We start from the raw sequence: 26656 nt of genomic DNA, 5'->3' as shown, positions 1-26656 counted from the left end.
GTCAGACGTAACAACTCAGCGATCGGGTAGTTTTTGTGTGACCCAGCTCCTGGGTCAGACGTAACAACCCAGCGTTGAGGTAGTTGTTGTGTTACCCTGATCATGGGTCTGACGTAACAACCCAGTGTTTGGGTAGTTTTTGTGTTACCCTGATCATGGGTCTGACGTAACAACCCAGTGTTTGGGTAGTTTTTGTGTTACCCAGATCATGGGTCAGACGTAACAACCCAGTGTTTGGGTAGTTTTTTGTGTTACCCAGATCATGGGTCGGACGTAAATATCCAGTGTTTGGGTAGTTTTTGTGTTACCCAGATCATGGGTCAGACGTAACAACCCAGTGTTTGGGTAGTTTTTGTGTTACCCAGATCATGGGTCGGACGTAACAACCCAGTGTTTGGGTAGTTTTTGTGTTACCCAGATCATGGGTCGGACGTAACAACCCAGTGTTTGGGTAGTTTTTGTGTTACCCAGATCATGGGTCTGACGTAACAACCCAGTGTTTGGGTAGTTTTTGTGTTACCCAGATCATGGGTCGGACGTAACAACCCAGTGTTTGGGTAGTTTTTGTGTTACCCAGATCATGGGTCGGACGTAACAACCCAGTGTTTGGGTAGTTTTTGTGTTACCCAGATCATGGGTCGGACGTAACAACCCAGTGTTTGGGTAGTTTTTGTGTTACCCAGATCATGGGTCGGACGTAACAACCCAGTGTTTGGGTAGTTTTTGTGTTACCCAGATCATGGGTCGGACGTAACAACCCAGTGTTTGGGTAGTTTTTGTGTTACCCAGATCATGGGTCGGACGTAACAACCCAGTGTTTGGGTAGTTTTTGTGTTACCCAGATCATGGGTCGGACGTAACAACCCAGTGTTTGGGTAGTTTTTGTGTTACCCAGATCATGGGTCGGACGTAACAACCCAGTGTTTGGGTAGTTTTTGTGTTACCCAGATCATGGGTCGGACGTAACAACCCAGTGTTTGGGTAGTTTTTGTGTTACCCAGATCATGGGTCGGACGTAACAACCCAGTGTTTGGGTAGTTTTTGTGTTACCCAGATCATGGGTCGGACGTAACAACCCAGTGTTTGGGTAGTTTTTGTGTTACCCAGATCATGGGTCGGACGTAACAACCCAGTGTTTGGGTAGTTTTTGTGTTACCCAGATCATGGGTCGGACGTAACAACCCAGTGTTTGGGTAGTTTTTGTGTTACCCAGATCATGGGTCGGACGTAACAACCCAGTGTTTGGGTAGTTTTTGTGTTACCCAGATCATGGGTCGGACGTAACAACCCAGTGTTTGGGTAGTTTTTGTGTTACCCAGATCATGGGTCGGACGTAACAACCCAGTGTTTGGGTAGTTTTTGTGTTACCCAGATCATGGGTCGGACGTAACAACCCAGTGTTTGGGTAGTTTTTGTGTTACCCAGATCATGGGTCGGACGTAACAACCCAGTGTTTGGGTAGTTTTTGTGTTACCCAGATCATGGGTCGGACGTAACAACCCAGTGTTTGGGTAGTTTTTGTGTTACCCAGATCATGGGTCGGACGTAACAACCCAGTGTTTGGGTAGTTTTTGTGTTACCCAGATCATGGGTCGGACGTAACAACCCAGTGTTTGGGTAGTTTTTGTGTTACCCAGATCATGGGTCGGACGTAACAACCCAGTGTTTGGGTAGTTTTTGTGTTACCCAGATCATGGGTCGGACGTAACAACCCAGTGTTTGGGTAGTTTTTGTGTTACCCAGATCATGGGTCGGACGTAACAACCCAGTGTTTGGGTAGTTTTTGTGTTACCCAGATCATGGGTCGGACGTAACAACCCAGTGTTTGGGTAGTTTTTGTGTTACCCAGATCATGGGTCGGACGTAACAACCCAGTGTTTGGGTAGTTTTTGTGTTACCCAGATCATGGGTCGGACGTAACAACCCAGTGTTTGGGTAGTTTTTGTGTTACCCAGATCATGGGTCGGACGTAACAACCCAGTGTTTGGGTAGTTTTTGTGTTACCCAGATCATGGGTCGGACGTAACAACCCAGTGTTTGGGTAGTTTTTGTGTTACCCAGATCATGGGTCGGACGTAACAACCCAGTGTTTGGGTAGTTTTTGTGTTACCCAGATCATGGGTCGGACGTAACAACCCAGTGTTTGGGTAGTTTTTGTGTTACCCAGATCATGGGTCGGACGTAACAACCCAGTGTTTGGGTAGTTTTTTGTGTTACCCAGATCATGGGTCAGACGTAACAACCCAGTGTTTGGGTAGTTTTTGTGTTACCCAGATCATGGGTCGGACGTAACAACCCAGTGTTTGGGTAGTTTTTGTGTTACCCAGATCATGGGTCTGACGTAACAACCCAGTGTTTGGGTAGTTTTTGTGTTACCCAGATCATGGGTCGGACGTAACAACCCAGTGTTTGGGTAGTTTTTGTGTTACCCAGATCATGGGTCGGACGTAACAACCCAGTGTTTGGGTAGTTTTTGTGTTACCCAGATCATGGGTCGGACGTAACAACCCAGTGTTTGGGTAGTTTTTGTGTTACCCAGATCATGGGTCGGACGTAACAACCCAGTGTTTGGGTAGTTTTTGTGTTACCCAGATCATGGGTCGGACGTAACAACCCAGTGTTTGGGTAGTTTTCGTGTTACCCAGATCATGGGTCGGACGTAACAACCCAGTGTTTGGGTAGTTTTTGTGTTACCCAGATCCTGGGTCGGACGTAACAACCCAGTGTTTGGGTAGTTTTTGTGTTACCCAGATCATGGGTCGGACGTAACAACCCAGTGTTTGGGTAGTTTTTGTGTTACCCAGATCATGGGTCGGACGTAACAACCCAGTGTTTGGGTAGTTTTTGTGTTACCCACATCATGGGTCGGACGTAACAACCCAGTGTTTGGGTAGTTTTTGTGTTACCCACATCATGGGTCGGACGTAACAACCCAGTGTTTGGGTAGTTTTTGTGTTACCCAGATCATGGGTCGGACGTAACAACCCAGTGTTTGGGTAGTTTTTGACCAACACTAGCTCACTGCAAATGTGTATAGAAATAAAAGAGAGGCGTTCAGTCATGTTGCTGTATTCAGATGTTCTCAGTGATGTCCTTTGCTCTCTTTTCATGCGTGGGGCCTTTGTAATCTCACACCGTTAGCAGGAGAAAACACAAACACACAGCACACAAATGCATTGTTTTTCCGTAGCTCACAATCTCATTCTGCGCTTCAGATTCTCTAGCGGAAGTCTTTCAGTTGCCCTTCACCTCGCTGTGGGTCCTGATCAGCCTGTGTGTCGTCTGTCAAACTCCACGCGGGAGAAGAAAAAGACTTGGAATGAGGGAGCGCCGCTTCCGAATCCATTCCCCGGGTAATTCATCTCCTGCTGCGTAGAAGAAAAATGAGTGCAAAAGAAAGTAAATACGCTCCATTCAGAGACAGATGCATCATGGGATGCGTGTTGTCTTCCTCTCCACTGCCTCAATCATCCAAACAGAAGCGATCCCGCCACCCCAGACACTCTGATCAGAGGGAATACAATGAAATAACGATATTGGCTGTGACATTTCGCTCTGATTTTCAGAGGGATATTTAATTGTGTTCATCGTGCAGGAGCAAAAGATGCAGATTCTGACCGGGAAGAAGCCATTAGTCAAATTACACACCGTCTAGGTCTTTACAAAAGCCAATATCTGACACCAGCCCCTTTTATTGCAGAAGAATGATGGCAATTCTAGCGTGACACATTCATTTCTTTGGTTCAGACGTGCTGAATAAAGAGGTTAGATGAGGAATTTCTTTGTCATCTCGGAACAAAGCAATAAGGAAATATGATATTTTGTAAGAGGGAGTTTATATGTCACATGATCACAGCAGAGTGCCATATGGTTAGTTTATAAATGAAGTATTTGATATACAATACACACTAAAGGAAGGTCATGAGTTCAATAGTGAAGTTATTGATTACCACAGAAAATGATTCTGATTCATCCCTCATTTCACGAATTTCATTAAATTTCACAAATTTCATTTTATTTTATGGGCTAAACATTAAAATCAGTGGTGTATAATGACAAAACTTAAACATTAGTGTACAGACTTTAATATTTCTTTATTAACTGTACATAATACTTAGGCATTTTATTTAAAAAAAATGGTATTATATTATATTATAGTGTATTTTTTACTAATCGAGGGACGAGACAAAATTAATTGTTTCTTTTAATCTCCAAGAGGCCAAAAAAGAACAACTTGCAGTACAAAGTTATTATATTATATTATATTATATTATATTATATTATATTATATTATATTATATTATATTATATTATATTATATTATATTATATTATATTATATGTTATGTTATGTTATGTTATGTTATGTGATATGTTTTCTCCCTTTAATTTCCAAGAGGGTGAAAAAGAAAAATTACGGTACAAAGTTATATTATATTATATTAGTATTTTTTTACTAATTAAGGTATGATTACAAAAGATTCTATTTCAAATAAATGCTGTTCATTTTTAAACTCCTGGAAAAGGATATCATGTTTTTTTCACAAAAATATTTTAAAATCTGTTTTCAACACTGATAATAATCTGAAATGTTTCTTGAGCATCAAATCATCATATGAGAATGATTTCTGAAGGATCATGTGACACTGAAGACTGGAGTAATGATGCTGAAAATTCAGCTTTGATCACAGGAATAAATTACATTTTACTATATATTCACATAGAAAACAGCTGTTTTGCATTGTAATATTATTTCACTATTTTTACTGTATTTTTGATCTAATAAATGCAGCTTTGGTGAGCAGAGGAGAATTCTTTCAAAAAACTTACCGACCCCAAACCTTTGAATGGTAGTGTATATTTATTACATATTTACATACATACTTTCCTGTAGCTCAGTGGTTAGAGCATGGCACTAGCAATGCCAAGGTCATGGGTTCGATCCCAGGGAATGCACATACTCGGATACAAATGTATAGTATAATGCAATGTAAGTCGCTTTGGATAAAAGCGTCTGCCAAATGCATAAATGTAAATGTAATGTAAATGATTAAAAATTAATTATTTTTTTCCTTTAATCTTCAAGAGGACAAAAAAGAAAAACTGTACAAAGTTAATGTTGTAGGTTTCTGTCCAATAAATGTGATTACATTTTGTAAATATAATAAAATCTAAATAAATTAATTAGAAAATTGTTTGGAAAGGGCATAAAACCCCATATATTGCTTTTTAGAAATATATGTAAATATGTAATAAATATACACTACCATTCAAAGGTTTGGGGTCGGTAAGTTTTTTGAAAGAATTCTCCTCTGCTCACCAAAGCTGCATTTATTAGATCAAAAATACAGTAAAAATAGTGAAATAATATTACAATGCAAAACAGCTGTTTTCTATGTGAATATATAGTAAAATGTAATTTATTCCTGTGATCAAAGCTGAATTTTCAGCATCATTACTCCAGTCTTCAGTGTCACATGATCCTTCAGAAATCATTCTCATATGATGATTTGATGCTCAAGAAACATTTCAGATTATTATCAGTGTTGAAAACAGATTTTAAAATATTTTTGTGAAAAAAACATGATATCCTTTTCCAGGAGTTTAAAAATGAACAGCATTTATTTGAAATAGAATCTTTTGTAATATGATGAATCTTTACTGTCACTTTTGATCAGTTTAATGCATCGTTGCTGAATAAAAGTATTCATTTCTTTAAAAAAAATCTTACTGACCACAAATTTTTTAACTGTAGTGTGTCTGTTTGTTATATATATACAATGAACAGTCTTGTTTTTCCATTCCACGTTGGATTTTTAATCATGTCCGACCTCAGACAGGCGATCGGCATGATTATGTATGAGAAGACAAAAGCATATTAGTTATGATGCCATTGCAAACAAAGAGAGCAGGACAAAGTTCTCCAGTGAATCTCTGGGGTGTTTTGCAGCTCCAGTGCACAGGAGTAAGGGCCGCGACTGCCGCCTCCGATTATTCATGAAACCTCTCTTTCGGGTTTATCTTCTCTCTTTCCCCTCATTTCGACTGTCAGCACTGCGAGTTACACTCTTGAGTTTGAGGTTGCATGACATTAATTAAACGTGGGAAACCTGCCACAGCTCATCTGCCTTCATTTGTTTGCATCTTCATAAACCAGTGACTTTAGTGACCAAGGAGAAGAGCGCCACAATCTTTTAAAGTGTTGCCTAGAATTGAAAACATTTGTCAGATAGGAAGGGCTGATCTTCCTGTTGTATAAGGCAAAACTGATCCGTCTGGAATGAGAGCTAGAGTTGTGTGTCATGAGTATAGCAGTGATAGGAAAAACCATGTTTTCTGAAAAGAACATCTTTACAATAAGTTCTCAATATTTAATGCATTAAATAAGATTGAGCAAATAGCTACATTGGTTACAGAAGTGCACTAAATTGTATTGAAAGTGTACTTTTTCAAATCTTAAAAGTATACTTTTTAAAAAGTGCACTTGCAGATAATATAATATAATTAAAATTAAAGGCCACTTAAGTGTACTTAAAAAGAATATACTTTAATGACAATATGTATTAATATGCTTAAGTGCACTTTTTAAAAATGCACTTTGTAATAATGTCTAATTAAGTTGTACTTAAAGTACACTTTAATGTCAATATTAACACGCTTAAGTGCACTTTTTTAAAAATGCACTTTGTATTAATGTCTAAGTTTTACTTACAGAAAGTACACTTTAATGACAATATTTATTTACATGCTTAAGTGCACTCTTTAAAAATGCACTTTGTAATAATGTCTAATTAAGTTGTACTTAAAGTACACTTTAATGTCAATATTTATTAACATGCTTAAGTGCACTTTTTTTTAAAAATGCACTTTGTAATAATGTCTAAGTTTTACTTACAGAAAGTACACTTTAATGACAATATTTATTAACACACTTAAGTGCAATTTTTAAAAATGCACTTTGTAATAATGTCTAATTAAGTTGACTTTAATGTCAATATTAATTAACACGCTTAAGTGCATTTTTTAAATATGCATTTTTTAATAATGTCTAATTAAGTTGTACTTAAAGAAAGTACACTTTATTGACAACATTTATTAACATGCTTAAGTGCACTTTTTTAAAAATGCACTTTGTATTAATGTCTGTTTTACTTACAGAAAGTACACTTTAATGACAATATTTATTTACATGCTTAAGTGCACTCTTTAAAAATGCACTTTGTAATAATGTCTAATTAAGTTGTACTTAAAGTACACTTTAATGTCAATATTTATTAACATGCTTAAGTGCACTTTTTTTTAAAAATGCACTTTGTAATAATGTCTAAGTTTTACTTACAGAAAGTACACTTTAATGACAATATTTATTAACACACTTAAGTGCAATTTTTAAAAATGCACTTTGTAATAATGTCTAATTAAGTTGACTTTAATGTCAATATTAATTAACACGCTTAAGTGCATTTTTTAAATATGCATTTTTTAATAATGTCTAATTAAGTTGTACTTAAAGTACACTTTAATGTCAATATTAACACGCTTAAGTGCACTTTTTTAAAAATGCACTTTGTATTAATGTCTAAGTTTTACTTACAGAAAGTACACTTTAATGACAATATTTATTAACACACTTAAGTGCAATTTGTAAAAATGCACTTTGTAATAATGTCTAATTAAGTTGACTTTAATGTCAATATTAATTAACACGCTTAAGTGCATTTTTTAAATATGCATTTTTTAATAATGTCTAATTAAGTTGTACTTAAAGAAAGTACACAATAACACATAATCAGAACATTTCTAATCATTAGGCCATGTTGTAGTCCAGATTAAAATATAAAAATGTTTAAGTTTGAAAATAAATAGCCTATTAAGTCTTTAAGTATTAAGTATTTGGTGCTGTGATGAAAAACATTGAGATTACAAAAAATGAATGGCTGTTTGAAGCTTTTTAAAAACGTCACTAGCGCAGCTGCTTTGTTTACAGGGTTTCCGGGGTAACCGCTGCATTTCTGCTGTTCCATCAGCGCCCTCTGCTGTCAGAGAGTGAACGTGCACTTTCATTCAGCTCGTTTCCTTCCCTCGTTCTGCCATGTGCTTCTTATGCAGGTTGGGTTTGTTTACATCTGAGCGCATGTTGCTTTGACACAGAATACATCGGTGTTGTGCATTTTATACGGTTGATTGGGAAAGTATTCTTAAATGCATTATAAAAATTTTAATAATAAATTATTATTTACGGTATTTTGAAATGCCCATGATGACAATATTGTGCATATTCATTATTGCGATATATCGCATTACCAAGTCTACTGATGACATGTAGATGAAGAAGAGAAGCGGTCCAAGCACCGAGCCCTGAGGTACCCCAGAAGCTAGATGTTGCACCTTCACCCCTCCAGGACACCCTGATCCGCTGGAGAGCAGTTCCTGAGATGCCCTTCATCACGAGGATTGTCAGAGGGTCATTGCATTAGATAACAAAATGTTATCTTGGCCTCTTGCTCCTGTCTAAACTCGACACACATTCTCTGAGACTGTGACTGTTACTGGGGAAACAGATCATGAGAGAGTGATGAGGAACCCATCCGGGACTGAAGAGGTGCGTTCAGCTGACAGCGGCTTCATTCATCTCCACCAATGGATTGTCATCATACAGAATAATGACAGCACGGTTCAAGGCGAGGGGCGTGAGGAAGTGTGCCGGGTCTGACGGATGCTTCCAGCACAGCAAATTTTCTCATTCGAAAGACCTGCATCAAGTGTTCTCTTCAAAGACACATTAAGGCTGTTCAAACTGAATCTGGTTATTAAATGTGAGTGCTTTTTTGGCACGGTAAAGAAAAAGTGTGACGCGTAACTTCCTAAAGGGTCAAATAACACAATATCAGAGGTCGAAATAGACCTATAATTGATTATTAAAGGGATAGTTCACCCAAAAATGAAAATTCTATCATCATTATTTTCTGTTTAACACAAAAGAAGATATTTTGAAGAATATGGGTAAACAAACTGATGATTGACTTTCATAGTATGGGGGAAAATACTATGAAAGTCAATGGGGTCAATCAACTTTTGGTTATTGACATTTTTTTAAAATATCTTTTTTTGTGTTCGGCAGAAGAAAGAAATTCATACAGGTTTGGAACATCTTGAGGATGAGTAAATGACAGATTTTTCATTTTTGGGTGAACTATCCCTTTAAATGGGATTTAACTACAATATAAATTTTGCCTAGTCACCAATCCAATTCAAGATTATACAATTATAATTGAAAATGACCTAAACATACGATCAAAATTATATTTCTGCATCATGGATTGCTATATATAATGCAACACTCCCACCTTGTGGCCTATTCGCTAAATAGGAAACCTGCATAAGGCACCATATTCATGTTCAACATAAATGTAATAATCAATGTCATTATTAGTAGCCTACATGTACCAGTTTAACTTTTCTTAACTTGTAATCTTTATAAAATCAAAATTTGACTCGGTCAGCCTTGATTCTGAAGCATTACACTTTATTTGTACCATTTCACGTTTTTATAATTTCATTGCTCTTCAGTCTTGACTGCAAAATGTAGTTTATAATAAAAATTTTATTAACATTTTAATATAATTAAATGGAACAGTTTTAGTCTCTTACTGGTCTGATTAACCAAGCTTCGGCCTACAATTGAATAAAATAACACATATTATGCAGACACTTCACATTTAATGGCAGGGGCGATTCTAGGATTTTGATTTTAGGGGGGCTCAGCCCCCAATAAGGGTATGATTAAAAAAATATTATTTGACTATTAGGGTAGGGTGGTATGCTACTAACCTTACTGCAATCCACTATTCCATTGTATTCCCTGTATTTCATATATGGGAGTAGGAGTACTGACTGAGCCATATACAACACTGTAATAAAAAAATAATTATTGGATGTGACCACTAGAAAATAGGGAATGTTGATTTTTTTTTTTTTTTTTTTTACAATGAAGACCTCCTGATTCATTCACTGTACAAACACACGCACACATGTTTCCAGTACAAACACAACATTTTACTGTTTGCATTTCTATGCTCACATAAAAAAAATGTCGTATATCCATCTACAATGAAATATAAATTATTTTAGTTTTTTTAGCTTTTTAGCCTTTATAATCAACAATACGGTTGGATATTCATAAAGTCACCCCATGAAAATTGATGTCATTTTAAGTATTTTAACTAACCAGCTAATATTCATTAAGAATATAGACAAACCATGTATTAATGTAATTGTCTATTGGCAATATGATTAATCTGTTCTATATTTATTAAAAATAACAACATGGATTATCAATTTGCCACTTCTATAAATCAAGTACAAATCTAGTATAAATAGTATAAATCAAGAAAATCAAAAATCCCTTTACTCTACGCTTACTCTAATTTATGTATCATGACACTCCTCCTGATTCATTATTACTTAATACAAAACTATATTTAATAATACAAAACAAAATAACTCCACATTCTCTCTCTGGGCCATCTAGTGCTTTCAGACAATGATGTGTGTCATTTCTGTGCATGGCTGCATAATGTAATGTCAAAATACATTATAATATGTCTGTAATTGTAAAAAGTAAATTAAAATAAATCATGATCGTTTTCTGAATCTAAAGTATGTTTTCATGGGTGTTAATCACTTCATTTTTGTAGGAATAAAAAAACAACTATCACACAAGGGCTGAAGGTGAACGCAGCGAAACGTATTGGTATTGGATGAGAAACCGAGCCGTGTGCTCCCAATGCTCCAGTAACATTACATTATGTAAACTGCAATGCATTTATGACAAAGAACTGCACCAATGCAGATGTAATATCATATCATAGCATTAGCAATCTATCAATAAATGCACGCACACACCTTGTGCTCTCTGATGTTCGCTCTGCTCGGCGCCCCTGCAGATTGAAAAATGCGCTAAATCCAAGCAGACTCAGATAAGGGGAGGAGCCGAAACTTGACGCAGCTTGCCGCCGTTTCAAATGAGTTTTTTAAAGGGGACTGAAGCGATCAAAAATTTATTAATCAAATATTTTTTTAGGGGGGCTGGGCAGAAGTTTAGGGGGGCTGAAGCCCCCCTAAAAAGGGCCTAGTGACGCCCCTGTTTAATGGCATTAGATGATTTGTTTATTGCATTTAATAGATTACACTTTTAATAAAACGTGTTCAATTAGTTTCTAAAAGGTGTTTTATTCATGTTTTGGCAGAGTTTTCGTTGCATTGACACAGTTTTGACCAGCAGGGGTCATCAGTGTGTGGCGTTTCGAGCGCTTCGAAACAGTGAATCGTTTTACGAAGCAATTGGTTCAATTGAATCAAAGTTTCGAAAAGCTTCGATTCTCCCACCATTATGATTCATCCAGAAGCTTTTCTCTCCTTGACAGCAAAAGCAGATTTGACTAGGAGCAGCAGGTACATAAATAATATAGGTACAGATAAATGATATCTAATTAACATGGCACGTGCAGATATCTTATTACAGATATCTTAAATATACTAATCAAAACATATTTGTTTAGAGATATCTCGAATCAGATGTCTTACTAGTCCAATTATCATTGAAATATCTCTAATATTGTCTCTATTATCTCTACATTGTCTTGTTTTCAGAAAAAAATGTCAAAATTTTAAAACAAAACTTAAAAAAAGCAAAATAATCTGCCAATGGGGTAAGAAAAATAATCTTTTTTTCGGTTTGAAATAAGACTACTTTGCTTACATCATTGGCAGATTATTTTTAAGCTTTAAGTTTTAAGCAAAGACTTGTTCTTTCTGAAAACAAGACAATAATTTTTACTTCTCTAGAAAAAGATATTTGGACTAGAAACAAGGCAAAAGTGTATTATTCTGACTCGAATTATGACTTGTCAAAGTAATCTAAAATATATTTGTGGATATTCAAACTATTGTTTTATATGCCAGTAGGTGGCCTCTGTGTGTGCGCCTATTACACAGCTAATCACCAAATAAATAAATATGCGGACATTAAATATCGATAAAAATTATTGCTCTTTTTCACATGACAGATCGCTCAGCGCCTCAGTTCAAGCGGCACATGAACCGATCTGTTTCCCTCATTATAGCACCAAGTAAACATGAATGAAATCAGAAGGTGTGTTGAAAGATACAGTACAACTTACTGAAATCGCGGAAAGATGTGAATAAAACCCATAGCATGTTAGTTAGCTAGAAAAATGAACTCTAGAGAGGAGCATTTTGCTTGATATATGCATTATATTATATATTTATTATATTTTACTTGTATCATTAGAAATATTATAACATTATTATTAAAAAACACATTATATTGTATAAGAATGAGTTCATTATAACCTTTAATAATAATAACAGCTGACAGGGTTCCCTGTCAGCTTAGATTTGTTTTCTTGAGAAAAATTAACATGTAGTCCTTATACTGTACCTGATATTTAGCCAAATTAATCGATATTGAAGATATTGAAGATATTCAAGATCAAAATCTAAATGAAAGCTTATGAATCGAATGTCATGATGATGATATATCCAGTTTCATATATTTAGCTGTGCGATAATAGTTTACATTTTTGCAACAATATAAATCAGCCTAGATTTGCTTTATTGATTTATAATATTCTGTCTCTAGAAGCCTAATGGTTAAAGGTGCCGTAGAACGTGTTTTTAAAAGATGTAATATAAGTCTAAGTTGTCCCCTGTGAAGTTTCAGCTCAAAATACCCCATAGATTTTTTTTTATTAATTGCCTATTTTGGGGCATCATTAAATATGCGCCGATTTAGCGCGCTTCCCCTTTAAATTCTCGTGCTCCCCGCCCACGGAGCTCGCGCTTGCCTTAAACAGCATAAACAAAGTTCACACAGCTAATATAACCCTCAAAATGGATCTTTAAAAAGTGTTCGTCATGCAGCATGTCTAATTGCTTAAGTATAGTATTTATTTGGATGTTTACATTTGATTCTGAATGAGTTTGATAGTGCTCCGTGGCTAAAGCTAACATTACACACTGTTGGAGAGATTTATAAAGAATGAAGTTGTGTTTATGAATTATACAGACTGCAAGTGTTTAAAAATTAAAATAACGACAGTCTTGTCTCCGTGAATACAGTAAGAAACGATGGTAACTTTAACCACATTTAACAGTACATTAGCAACATGCTAACGAAACATTTAGAAAGGCAATTTACAAATATCACTAAAAATATCATGTTATCATGGATCATGTCAGTTATTATTGCTCCATCTGCCATTTTTCGCTATTGTTCTTGCTTGCTTACCTAGTCTGATGATTCAGCTGTGCACAGATCCAGACGTTAATACTGGCTGCCCTTGTGTAATGCCTTGATCATGGGCTGGCATATGCAAATATTGGGGGCGTACATATTAATGATCCCAACTGTTACGTAACAGTCAGTGTTATGTTGAGATTCGCCTGTTCTTCGGAGGTCTTTTAAACAAATGAGATTTATATAAGAAGGAGGAAACGATGGAGTTTGAGACTCACTGTATGTCATTTCCATGTACTGAACTCTTGTTATTCAACTATGCCAAGATAAATTCAGTTTTTGATTCTAGGGCACATTTAAGATTCACGTCACTAACAATAACTGCGCAAAAGTAATCCTAATGGTTGACTTATCAAACACCACTCATTAATGTCCTCTGTAACTTAAAGCTAACAGGGTATATCTTTATCATTGCAGATTTTCATTATGTTTGATTCAAGTGTTGAGAAAGAGCAGTTTTATCCTCTTCAGATGCATCAAGAGGAGCATGTTTGGTCTAGTAAAGATCGAATGATGATGATGTTTTCCCAAGATTTAGGTGAAGGTGTGTCTTTTTAAATGACAGATTGTGTCAGGTGTGATTCGCTTCCATTCCTTCACCTTCAGCTGAGCGTCTCCTGGGCTGTGTTCCAAATCACCCCCTAATCACTATTCCCTACATTACTCCACTAATATAGTTCACTTGAGGGAGTGAATGAGAACGAGTGAGTGAATTCAGACACTATGTGTGCCGCTTTTGCATAGTTTGTGCTTGCTTGTTTCATAATCATTTAAAACTTAGCAAACGGGCAGCTCCAGTAGTAATGAATTCTATCATGTATAAACCTTAATTAAACAATTTAATAATCAATTAAAAATTAATTGTTGTATGATATAATGCTGGACCGGCGGTTTGGAAAATGGACTGATGGATGATTCAGCTGCAGGCGCCATCTTCTGGACCGACACAGGAATTCATTACGTGCGTGACTCTCACAGTGCATTATGGGGATTCTCTTGCCATTAAGTGTACATCAGTGGTACACTTGTTACTGTGGTGCATCATGGGATTGAACAAGTGCACTTGATAATGTCCACTATGGTTTCAGACACTACTACAAACGGCTGCCCCCTCAAATAATGCCCTATTTAAGGGTATAAGGGGTGATTTCAGACACAACCCTGGTCTCACTGGGCGACTCCATCTGAATTTGCAGCTCAGCTGCAACAGATTTGTGTGAGTTGTGGCAAATGGCCAGAACAGCGTGCCAGATGCACTCACTAACCTCCGTTGAGGGATTTCAGAACAAAGAAACAAAGAAAGAGACAAAGAAAGCCAATATACAATCACTTTGTGTTTGTGACTGTTTCCACAACAGATCTTGCTCATTTCATAGAAAGCAAAGCCATTATTTTTCAGGGTTCAGGTCATGATCTGACAGAAACCTAATTTCTGTAAATCCATTTTTCTCATGCATATTCGACCAAAAAGTATTTAATGCTGCAGGCAAAAAATTTTTTTTTTTTTTTTTTTTTTTTGCACTGGTCAGATTTTGAGCTGTTTTGCTCTTTATAATATCTTGTTTTAATTCCAATACATATCTTTAAAAAGTTTTTTTCTCCGCTTCAGCAGCACTTACATACACCAAACTTTACAGATTTATTCCCATATATATTCTGAAGGATTTTACTGAAGGGTTTTTTTATATATCATTTGCTTGATTTTATACATTTTATTCATAAAAACACGTTTTTTATTTTAATTTTTTTCTCTGTTGACAGTATTTTCTGATTTATGAAGTGATAAAAAGAAATATCGAAAATCCCTTCTGTAAAAACATTTAACTTTAATATGTCAGCAAAATGAAACAAGAATTTTGAACCTGGTATTATCTATTGTTTCGAAATATATGCAAATAAGTGCACATTTAATTAGATAATGCCTCTTTTGCATATTTAAAGATAACAGTTCAAAAACTAATACAAAAAAAGTTTGCATTTCTTAAAACTATCAATCAACTGGGGAATAGATACAGTAGATACAAAATAGACAATGCTGGGTTGTTTCAACCCATGATTGGGTCAAATATGGACAAAAACAACCATTAAAATTTAAACCAACGGTTGAGTGTGTCCATATTTGTCCCAAACATGGGTTTGACCCAAACAACCCAGCATTTTTTAGAATGTAGAAACAAAATATCAAACCAAGTGGCATGTTTTAAAGAACAAATTCACAAGTACACATTTCATTTCATTTGGGTTTTTGTTGGTGTTTGCCAGGACGTTGTTAAGTGTTCTGAGTAGCTGTTATGCAATTGTTTCTTAAAGTCTCCAATATCCACCTTCAAGTCTCAGTGATCATCTGGAGCCTCATTTATAAAACATGTGTAACATCCATGGCAACATTCAGATTTATAAAATCTTTGATGTGGAAAAGTGCTTAGCATCACATCAGGTTCTGAGCAGGCGTACACACTTTTCCTTGTGGCAGAGTCAGAGTATATGGAAATATATTTGGAATTCTAAGCAGAAATAATAATAATTAAACCCTGTTAGCATAATTACACAGCATTAAAGTTCAATTATTTAGCATGCATACTTTGGTGAAATCATTTTGGCCAATCTACAGACTATAAAATCTCTAATAATGCAGAAATAGATTTCACATCTGGAAGAGAGGCATATGCACGTTTTTTTGTGTACATGTTCATTTTCTCTGAATCACATGTACGCACATTTCTTAGATTTAGATCAAATGTAGGACAGTTTCTACACACTAGTTTCGCAATGATATTTGTAAGCGTTCAATGCATTTTGAACATTACCATGGGTGTATTTCTAATTAGAGCCAAACAACAAACCAGAGCTGCAACTGTCCACAAGAGCAATGACAGCCATCTGTAATAATTGGATAACAGCGCTGTTTGAGGGAAGTACAGTATCCTGTTTACATGAAGCACGTTGCACAAAGCTGTTGTCCTGCTGCGCTCAGAAAACAGGAAGTTTTATAGGGTCCTACACTCAGATAATCTTGTTTGCATTCCCAAACCAATTCAATCAGTAAAATATTGCTGAAGAACACAGAGAAACTTCAGCAGCCTTGTAGTAAAATCTTGTGCAAGTACCTGCAGAATATAGGATGATAAAAAAAGATTACATGAACCCTAACAATAACTGCACCAAAAGAGTATTTGGAAACTTTAAATCTATGCATTTCATCAGATTTCAGTGGGTATGGGAAGTATTCAGACCCCCTTACATTTTTTACTCTGTGTTATATTGCAGCCATAGCTAAAATCATTTAAGTTCTTTTTTTTTCCTCATTAATGTACACACAGCACCCCATATTGACAGAAAAACACAGAATTGTTGACATTTTTGCAGATTTATTAAAAAAGAAAAACTGAAATATCACATGGTCCTAAGTATTCAGACCCTTTGCTCAGTATTTAGTAGAAGCACCTTTTGATCTAATACAGCCATGAGTCTTTTTGGGAAAGATGCAACAAGTTTTTCACACCTGGATTTGGGGATCCTCTGCCATTCCTCCTTGCAGATCCTCTCCAGTTCTGTCAGGTTGGATGGTAAACGTTGGTGGACAGCCATTTTTAGGTCTCTCCAGAGATGCTCAATTGGGTTTAAGTCAGGGCTCTGGCTGGGCCATTCAAGAACAGTCACAGAGTTGTTGTGAAGCCACTCCTTCATTATTTTAGCTGTGTGCTTAGGGTCATTGTCTTGTTGGAAGGTAAACCTTCGGCCCAGTCTGAGGTCCTGAGCACTCTGGAGAAGGTTTTCGTCCAGGAAATCCCTGTACTTGCAACCAGTCGTCCTGTCCCTGCAGCTGAAAAACACCCCCACAGCATGATGCTGCCACCACCATGCTTCACTGTTGGGACTGTATTGGACAGGTGATGAGCAGTGCCTGGTTTTCTCCACACATACTGCTTAGAATTAAGGCCAAAAAGTTCTATCTTGGTCTCATCAGACCAGAGAATCTTATTTCTCACCATCTTGGAGTCCTTCAGGTGGGCTTTCATGTGTCTTGCACTGAGGAGAGGCTTCCATCGGGTCACTCTGCCATAAAGCCCCGACTGGTGGAGGGCTGCAGTGATGGTTGACTTTCTACAACTTTCTCCCATCTCCCGACTGCATCTCTGGAGCTCAGCCACAGTGATCTTTGGCTTCTTCTTTACCTCTCTCACCAAGGCTCTTCTCCCCCGATAGCTCAGTTTGGCCGGACGGCCAGCTCTAGGAAGGGTTCTGGTCATCACAAACATCTTCCATTTAAGGATAAAGGAGGCCGCTGTACTCTTAGGAACCTTAAGTGCAGCAGAATTTTTTTTGTAACCTTGGCCAGATCTGTGCCTTGCCACAATTCTGTCTCTGAGCTCTTCAGGCAGTTCCTTTGACCTCATGATTCTCATTTGCTCTGACATGCACTGTGAGCTGTAAGGTCTTATATAGACAGGTGTGTGGTTTTCCTAATCGAGTCCAATCAGTTTAATCAAACACAGCTGGACTCAAATGAAGGTGTAGAACCATCTCAAGGATGATCAGAAGAAATGGACAGCACCTGAGTTAAATATATGAGCGTCACAGCAAAGGGTCTGAATACTTAAGACCATGTGATATTTCAGTTTTTCTTTTTTAATAAATCTGCAGAAATGTCAACAATACTGTGTTTTTCTGTCAATATGGGGTGCTGTGTGTACATTAATGGGGGGGGGGGTGGGGGGTGGAATGAACTTAAATGATTTTAGCAAATGGCTGCAATATAACAAAGAGTGACAAATTGAAGGGGGTCTGAATATTTTTCGTACCCACTGTATATCTCAAAGCAAAGTCAAAAACGTGTCCTGGCAGAGGAACCACAGATGTTTGTTTGATATTTTGTTGCGCAATGCAAGTCAAATGTACTGTAAACCCTGACGCTCAAAATCATTCATTGGTTTAAGTAGGACAAACTTAAATAAATCAGTTCAGTTAAATTAACTTTCTTTTTCTTTGAAGTTAATAGAGCTGATACTTATTTATTTTATGTAAACTGAACCGTTTCATTGTATTGAGTTGTATAAACTTAAGTTTAACTGAACCTGGGCTGGGATTTCTATTGCCCAGCATGCTTTGCCCATGGCACTCGAAAGGGAAAGTAGATGCTAAAATTAAGTGTTATTAATGTTAAGAGGGAGATTTAGTAGTGATTAATGTTTCATTATGCTAATTTAGAAGAGTTGCTGTTAATGTGGGTTTTTGGAGAGTTACCATCATGGTGACAAGTGGTGCATGTGGCTTGGTTTGACAGCAAGTATGTTAAATGCTTTATATTTATGCACTCATTCAGCAAGCGTTATACCATGCAACTGATTGCCTCAATTTTTTTTGTTTTGCCAACTTATTTAGGTTTACAGAGCACTTTTCACAATACATGTTGTTGCAAAGCTGCTTTACAGAAAATCATGATTTTAATAGAATATAATATCTTAAAATCTTCATGCCTTATTAGTTGCATTTAGCAGAATAGGGCAATAATATAGTTTACCTTTTGCAGCAATCAAGCAGTTGAGATTTGCTATATACAGTTGCAAGAAAAAGTATGTAAACCACTTGCATAATCTGAGAAAATGTGAATAATTTTAATAAAATAAGAGAGATAATACAAAATGCATGTTATTTTTTGTTTAGTACTGTCCTGAGTAAGATATTTTACATAAAAGATGTTTGCATTTAGTTCACGAGACAAAACAATAGCTGAATTTATTAAAATAACCCCATTCATAAGTATGTGAAGCATTGATTCTCAATACTGTGTGTGGTCACCTGATGATCCACGACTGTTTTTATGTTTTGTGATGGTTGTTCATGAGTCTCTTGTTTGTCCTGAGCAGTTAAACTGAGCTCTGTTCTTCAGAAAAATCCTCTGTATCCTCCAGATTCTTCTGTTTTCAAGTATCTTTTGCATATTTGAACCCTTTCCAGCAGTGACTGTAGGATTTTGAGATCTGTGTTTTCACACTGAGGACAACTGAGGGACTCAAACTCAACTATTAAAAAAAGGTTCAAACATTCACTGATGCTCCAGAAGGAAACACGATGCATTAAGAGTCGGGGGTGAAAACTTTTGAATTCAAATATCAAGGTAAATTGTACTTAATTTTAATGCAATATCTTCTGTTGCTTCCGAAGGGCAGTACTAAATGAAAAACAATGATATTTAAACAAAATAAGAAAAATTGTGACATCTTCATCCTGTTCAAAAGTGTTCACCCCCCGGCTCTTAACTCATCGTGTTTCCTTCTGGAGCATCAGTGAATGTTTGATCCTTTTTTAATAGTTGAGTTTGAGTCCCTCAGTTGTCCTCAGTGTGAAAAGATGAATCTCAAAATCATTCAGTCACTGCTGGAAAGGGTTCAAATATGCCAAAATGCTTGAAAACTGATGAATCTGCAGGATCTGGAGGATTTTTCTGAAGATCAGAGCTCAGTTTAACTGCTCAGAACAAACAAGAGACTCATGAACAACCATCACAAAACACAAAAACAGTCGTGGATCATCAGGTGACCACACACAGTATTGAGAATCAATGCTTCACATACTTATGAATGGGGTTATTTTAATAAATTCAGCTATTGTTTTGTCTCGTGAACTAAATGTAAACATCTTTTATGTAAAATATCTTACTCGAGACAGTACTAAACAAAAAATAACATGCATTTTGTATGATCTCTCTTATTTTGTTAAAATTAAGGGGTTCCCATACTTTTTCATACAACTGTATATTGCTTTATATGAGTATGTATGTGGATAAAGTTGAATATAATATTTATCCAGCTTTTTATAAAGAGTTGAACAATAATATAGTTGCATTTTGCAATGAAATAAAAAAACAGGCAGATATTTGCTTTAGCTTATATATCGCCCTATACAATGCTTGCAGATAAAGGCATACTATTTATCTTTATATAGAGAGCTGTGCGATAATATCTTCCCTTTTTATTGAAGGTCTTGGAGAGAGTTGTTTTTAATCAACTTTCCAGTCTGATTTTAAGCTACGTCACAGTACTGAAACTGCCCTTTTAAGAGTTTTTAATGATCTTCTTCTAGCTGTTGACTCGGGTAACTCAGCTGTTTTAGTGCTTTTGGATTTGACTGTGGCCTTTGATACAGTCAACCACACGATTCTTTTATTCCCGACTCAAACAGTGTGTTAGCATTAAGGGCACAGCTCAAAAATGGATCCATTCGTATTTGACAGATAGGAGTTTTTATGTTTACTTTGGTGAATTTTCTTCATCTGTGCCCCTCTTTCTTGCGGCATCCCCCAAGGGTCCGTATTGGGCCCCATGCTGTTCTGTTGTAAAAGCCAGTTTATAAATAAAATTTCTGCACACAATCACACATCCAAAATTTGCTATATATATATATATATATATATATATATATATATATATATATATATATATATATATATATATATATATATATATATTGATTTCTGTTAGTTTACTGTATGTACGCAGGTAAAGTAGGATGTATTCAACTATTTTATATAGTTTACATTTCTCAATGACATGTAGACATTTTTAAGGGTGACTTGATGGTCAAAATACAAAATACGACTGCTTTGCAAATGTAATCTTTAAAATAAAGGGTGCAGGAGTTTGTTCTCTAGTATCCTTTCAGTCAGAAACACATTTGAGTAGATTTTGTTTAATCCAGAAGCCCATTTCCGTAGAACTGGACACCTTTTATTTCTGCCAAAATGTGGTTAAAAGCACCAGGGTTATATGATCATAGTGTGCACATGACCGGCGATGCGTTGTTAATGAAAGGCCTTTTTGTGCAAAGAGATCATTAAAACCAACAGATGGAGAAGCGAAGAGATTTTAAACTCCATCCAGGGAGGTTCAGCTGTACAAAACATTGTCGAATGGTCACTGATGAGCGGCGTGCTTGACCAGAGCTGTTGTCCATTGCGGAGACGTTTCAGTGCCATCTGTGCAAGACTCTCAGACGGTCAAATGATCAGCTTATACAAGGATCTGTGCCTCGGCATTCCAAATTCCAGCTCTGGATTCCGCTTGGAGGCACTTTCCATGTGATTACAGCTGAAAAGATTTCTTGTCCCCTCAGAATATAACCACGGAGTCTGTCTAACAGACATAATCACAGAGCGAGACTTTCCATAGAAAGGCCTGTACTTTATGAAATTACAGCATTGGCATTTGAACGAGCTGAACAAACTTGAAGTAAAATGGGTGTGTTTAGAAACTAAATGATTATATTTGTCTTCTTAATTACCTGACCAGGAAACACTTACTCTGAAAATAGCGAATAATTACTGTGAAGTCCAAAAGTCTGAGACCACATTATCTTTCCCTTTTAAACTTAAAGGATTAGTTCATTCTGGAATTCAAATTTCCTGATTATTTACTCACTCCCATGTCATCCAAGATGTTTGTGTTTTCTTTCTTCAGTGGAAAAGAAATGAAAGTTTTTGAGGAAAACATTCAAGGATTTTTCTCAATATAGTGGAACTCACTGGGGTCCAAATGTCAGTTTCAGAGCAGCTTCAAAGAGCTCTACATGATCCCAGACGAGGAATAAGAGTCTAATCTAGAGAAACCATCGCTCATTTTCTAAAAAAATAAAATTATATACTTTTTAACCACAAATGCTCGTCTTGCACTGCTCTCGATGCGCCACGCATTACGTAATCATGTTGGAAAGGTCACACGTGACGTATAGGGTGTAAAATCTCATTTTCTCGTCCAACTTCAAAATCATCCGATATCGTTGTTTTACCTTTTTTTGTAAAGGTCGTTTGACTTTTTCACTTTGTAAACACTGGATCGGTACTTCTGTGACCTTTCCAACATGATTACGTCATGTGTGGAGTATCACAGAGCAGTGCAAGACGAGCATTTGTGGTTAAAAAGTATATAAATGTTTATTTTTTTCAGTAAATGTCTGATGGTTTCTCTAGATAAGACTCTTATTCCTCGTCTGGGATCATGTAGAGCTCTTTGAAGCTGCACTGAAACTGACATTTGGACCTTCAACCCGTTGAACCCCAGTGAAGTCCATTATATGGAGAAAAATCCTCAAAAACCTTCATTTCTTTTCGACTGAAGAAAGAAAGAAATTAACATCTTGGATGACATGGGGGTGAGTAAATAATCAGGAAATTTTCATTCTGAACCAATCCTTTAATGCATCCTTACTGAATAATAAAAAATCTTACTGAACAGTAGTGTATATAATGCAATATTTCAAACACAAGGCCAATAAACAACGCCAAGAATAGTGAGAGCTTGCATATTTATTCAACTACAGCTTAAGTTGCAAAATGACATGAAACACCAGTTCATCTTTTAAAAAGATGACGAGGCTCGACTTCATGTTTTGTACACCAATCATACACAATTATTACAGAATAATTCAACATACGACAAAGCTATTCGCTGGCTATTTACAACACAGTTGGCATATACCTAATCTATGAGAAGAAACTGCGAGGAGAATTATTCAGATCAGAAACAAAAGGAAGAGCGGAGAGCATGCGGTCGATACGCAGTAAGCACTAAGGAAGGACTAGAGCAAGCTGGGAAGGTCCCCAGTGTAGTGGAAAAAATGGAAGACTAAGAAACTAACGTGGGCTTTCCAGTTGGTCTTTGAATTAGGATTGTTAGAAGTATGTGAACTGGAAGCAAAGACAAAACTGCAAATACTGAGTGACGACCCCGTGCTACTTAAATTAATCTCCCAGAAGAATAAATATAAAGCTTTTGGTTCTTTTCCTAAAACCCATAAAACTCATTACAAGAGCGGTTGCTAAAAATGTCAGTGAGAACGTTGGTTTTGATGCTACATTTTTTTTTGCCTTAGAAAACACGTCCAAGGACACCGCGCTCTAAACGGATGAGTGTTTTTGTACTTATTAGACGTTCCTAGCTGGTGTAGGACACGGCGGATGATAAATCTGACCTCAGCTGCCCTGGTGTGTGTGTAATGTATATACCACCGTCACTAGCGGTGCAACGGTTGATCCGTACGGACCACGCCTCGCGGTTCAGCAAGCATGTGATTCACGGATTAATTGCTAAGTTTAACCATCATAGAGTGAAAGTTTATCATTTCCACAAGTTTTTTCTTGACAATTTAGACATTCGAGCGATTTTAAACCATTCGAGCGCACGAAGAGGCGAAAAAAACAAAATTATATTAAAAATACCCAAATATTCGGCTATGGCGTAAGTGAACGTAAACGTTTAAATAGCTATATAGCATCCGTTCATTAGCTCTTAAAGTGACAGCAGCCTATAAATATCTGCTGCTGTCTGTCATTAATGTTAAACAACAAAACACATCTTTAACAAAGATTAATCTATATGTAATTTATACAGTGAACACTCATTTTACATTTAATGATTCAATTTCTGTACCTGAATACTGCTGTTAGTTAGACCTTACTTTATTTGTAACTTCATATACTTTGTAATTATGTTTAATTATTATTGAAGTACTTAAAATGGGCTTTGCTTTTCATTTATTACTTAAAGTTGCATTAAAAACAAACGTAATTTGATCCGAACTGCGAGTTTAGTGATCCGTTGCACCGCTAATCATCACCCTCTACAACATCCTGCGTCGATTTGAATGCGTCCTTGATGTATTTAAGGAATTGACTGCCCAACAAAAACATGAGATTCGCTCCGTAAGGTACCCTGTGCTTTAAGTATGAGATCTAGACTGAGTTTGCTATTGCCTGAAGTGACTAGTGCCAGGAACTGTAACTACTCCTTGAATTAAACCTTTACATTAAAGGGTAAATATAGTGTTAATAATTGCAGTTTTGTGATTGCTCCGACTGTCTGTAGTTTAAGAATTATTTTGCAAATAATCATCACTGAGGGAATAAAAAATGAAAGGAAACAGAACACCAACTCTTCAGCAAATCTGTTTTTCTGTCCAATGAGAAAGCCACACAGAAACAACAAGGGGGAATAAAGTCGATCCGAGATACGACAACCAGACAATAAAGAACCAACACCTCTTCTCAACATGAAAATATAAAATAAAACCCATCTGAGCTTCCTTACCAAGGAGCAGATTAAAGTCCAAAATAGCACCATTCATCAGTGTCTCAAATCCGTGGCAGCATCTCAGTCACTTACCACAAGGAAACAATGCGTCTCTACAGCTATTTCTATATCACAACGTACATGATTACACTTTAATATACTGGCAAAGCAACAAAAAAAGTTAAAAAGCAAAAAATTAACAAGCAAATTCTAAAAAATGAAACAAAAAAGATGAACTCTGTAGCTTTTTAGTAACTGCATGAGAAGTGGGGACTCTTAGCCTTAGTAAATACTGTAAGGTGTGAGTATTGACTGACGTTGACGTGGTTTAGTAATGAAGACGTATGGATGGATCTGAGGAGGGACATCAAAATGATCCTGTGAGTAGTGATAGACTGATATATTTGGCGATAATGTCAAAATGGCCGATAACTGACCGGTGCTAGTTTTGATTTCAAATACTTTTTAGAGAAATATAAATGAATAAAAATGCAAAAAACAAAAAAGTTTACATTTGGCAATTCAGTGTCATTTGCTATCAATCAAATTTATTACAGATACTGCAAGGTTCCCACAGAAATTAAGTAAATGAAGTTGCATTACTTTAGTGCCATTTGTCAATTTAAAAAAATCATGTTGTGGAACAAATTACAATGATTAAATAAGCAGCACATACTCAAAAAAAAAAAAAAAAACAACAACAACAAAAAACTAATTTCCATGATTTTCCAGATCACTTTTTTATTTCTATGGGAACCCTATGAAAGCTTGTTTCCGCCATCGAATTTTTTAAAAAAGGGGGGAAAAAGTAATTGCGACTTTTTTTCTCAGAATTGCATGATATAAACTCGCAATTTTGAGTTATAAAGTCAGAATTGCGAAATAAACAATTCTGAAATTCGCAATTCTGACTTTATAACATGCAATTGTGAATTTACAACTCGCAATTCTGATAATATTGAGTTTATCATGCAATTCTGACATTATAACTCGCAATTCAGAGAAAAAAAAGTCACGTTTATATCGCAATTCTGGCTTTTTCCTCGCAATTGCGTGATATAAACTCACAATTTTGAGTTATAAAAGGCAGAATTGCGAAATATAAACAATTCTGAAATTCGCAATCCTGAATTTTTTTCTTGCAATTCTGACTTTATAACATGCAATTGTGAATTTACAACTCGCAATTCTGGTAATATTGAGTTTATCATGCAATTCTGACATTATAAAAAAAAAAAGTCATCAAAAAAAGTCTATTTAAGTTTATATCGCAATACTGACTTTTTCTCGCAATTGCGTGATATAAACTCACAATTTCGAGTTATAAAGTCAGAATTGGGAGATTCTCAATTCTGAAACTCGCAATTCTGACTTTATTACACGCTATTGTAAATTTAAAACGCTAAATTCTACGTTTATGATTCACAATTCTGACTTTATTTCTTGTAATTGTAAGTTTATATCACTCAGTTCTGACATATCTCGCCATTTTGAGTTTATATCTTGCAATTCTGAGTTGTGAGAAAAAAAAGTTTAATTTTTAAAGTTTTTATTTTTTTATTTAGTGGCGGAAACAAGCTTCCATAGAACCCTGACATTGGTATCGGTCTTTAAAAACACATACTGGTCGACCGCTAGTGTTTGTCACATTCCAGCATAGTTGCAAGTCAATTAAGAACACTGTTAACATTTCTTGGTGGATTTTTCTTGTTCACAGGAATTCACAAAGGTATGAAAGAGTCCAGCCGTGCAAAGTAGAAGTGGACAAGTGGAAGACATGCTGCTGCCGCCGCCGCCAGGGTCCCGGACCCCCGAGGGCCCCTGTGGAGTTTGCAAACACAGACATGTGGGTCTTTAGTGAAGCTCCAGTCTGTCTTGAGGTGCTGTGTGTCTTTACTGCCGCCCCCTCCGAAGAGCATATCATCAAGGCTTAGAGTCCCAGGTTTTTCTAAAATGTTATTAATCACATAGATGGGGGAAAAGCCCCAGCGTCATAATTCATCTGAACCGCACGCCATAACCATAGAAAATAAGGATATACATGATTTAGGAAATAAAAAATAATATACATGAGGATACAATCTCCCCAGAGGGCCGTTCTCTATCCCACGTCAGACAGATGGAATGTCGATCTTTTGGGGTAGTTCCTCTCCCCTCCACCAGGTTCAGGAACACAGCTGTTAGCTCTGAGGAAGTAAACACACAATAGATGGAAATCACCGCTCAGGACGCTGTGATGTCATCAAAACAAACACTGATTACTGGGGGACTTT

The 26656-nt window shown here is 36.3% G+C and overlaps 1 long non-coding RNA gene across 1 annotated transcript in view; it reads right to left on the bottom strand.

Annotated features, from left to right (window-relative positions):
- Positions 1-22558: 22558 nt before the first annotated feature.
- LOC137029351 (uncharacterized) overlaps positions 22559-26656 on the bottom strand; it is an 8913-nt gene continuing 4815 nt past the window's right edge. Inside the window, exons 3-4 of the long non-coding RNA XR_010896285.1 lie at positions 26453-26569; positions 22559-26331 (exon numbers count right to left, since the gene is read on the bottom strand). This is a non-coding gene — a long non-coding RNA (uncharacterized lncRNA). The remainder of the gene's footprint in view (positions 26332-26452; positions 26570-26656) is intronic.

The sequence above is a fragment of the Chanodichthys erythropterus genome, chromosome 10, assembly GCF_024489055.1.
Source record: "Chanodichthys erythropterus isolate Z2021 chromosome 10, ASM2448905v1, whole genome shotgun sequence".
Taxonomy (NCBI): Eukaryota; Metazoa; Chordata; class Actinopteri; order Cypriniformes; family Xenocyprididae; genus Chanodichthys; species Chanodichthys erythropterus.
This window is presented reverse-complemented; position numbering and strand designations above follow the sequence as displayed.